The 1,336-nt window shown below is 31.6% G+C and overlaps 1 pseudogene; it reads right to left on the reverse strand.

The window, feature by feature from the left end:
* LOC119581967 overlaps nucleotides 1-1,336 on the reverse strand; it is a 12,911-nt pseudogene that overhangs the window by 2,539 nt on the left and 9,036 nt on the right.

Genomic DNA, 1,336 nt, shown 5'->3' on the forward strand with positions numbered 1-1,336 from the left:
GAATATATATTTTTCCAAAAAAATCATAAATTTGAAATGTATATTTTTACATAACTTATATACATCTTGTCCAATGAAATAGGCATACTTAAAAATATATCTTACATGGAAAGGAAACTTTATACTATGAAATTATACTCTTTCCAACATCTTTTAACAATCAAATAGGTAATATTATCACAAAAAAATATCAGAAGCATTTAACCGACTGACAGTGCATTTAAGGAATGAGGCAAAAAAAAGTTTGATGATGTGGGCCTACTGACAGTACTTATGGGGCAATCCATATGTAAACAAAATCAAAACTATAGTGGACAGTGCATGAACCTGGTGCCAGAGAACACATACTGCTACTACTAACAATTTATTACATAAACTGAAAAGTTAAAAAAATTATGATATAATATACCACGTAGAAACAATCAACTTACCCTGACTAACTGTCATGTTTCGTAAGTACATCTGCTATATACATCTGCATTTTAGTGCAAACTACAGAAATAGCTATCTATTACTGTTCTGAAGCAGGCAAAACTACAGTGTTAACAAAAGCACCTACAAAACTTTATCTAACTCACTTGATAATGACAGGCACAAGGGCTGGAGAGATCTCTACCCCCATCAGCACAGCGAGCAACACCTCTTGTTGGGAGGTGGTGTGTTGCATCACTGACTAGAGACCAATCGCCATCTAATTCTGCAATATGAAAAATGGAATAAGAATGGGAAAGCAACCATCTTGCAAAATAACAGGTATGAGAAGAATTATATCTTTTACAGAAAAAAATTACAATGTCTCTGATGCTCACAACAAACATGCTTTAATGTAATGGAGCCTATAAGCAATTTAGACATCCAACTTAATATATATATATTGTATGCATATATCCCAAACATATGATATCACTTACAAATCATAGCTAACATTACTAAAGAGACAAAAAGCTAATGTTTGGTCTTTTTTATTTTGACAGAAAAGAAAAAAGAACCAGAAATGAAAACAAAATGCAAGGATGAACAAATAGAATTATATAACAACAATCATGATATAAAAAGGCAAACACTTGGAAAGAAAGAAAGAAAGAAAGAATAAGAATAAGAATATAAGAAAGAAGATATGCCTAAAGCATATCTGTTAAGCCCCAGTTGAAGATGCTTGAAGTTTACTTTAATGGAAATCAACTAATCTGTGATCTACTTACAACTAGTTGTCAAATCTATCTGTACTTCCTCACTTTACCTCATGGACTATGTGTTTTCATATCCCCTTAACTTATTCTAAATAATTTTCAAATAAATGTCCTTATTTCCTGCATGAAGTCTTTTTAACCTTCCC

Source organism: Penaeus monodon, chromosome 15 (genome assembly GCF_015228065.2).
Source record: "Penaeus monodon isolate SGIC_2016 chromosome 15, NSTDA_Pmon_1, whole genome shotgun sequence".
Classification (NCBI taxonomy): Eukaryota; Metazoa; Arthropoda; class Malacostraca; order Decapoda; family Penaeidae; genus Penaeus; species Penaeus monodon.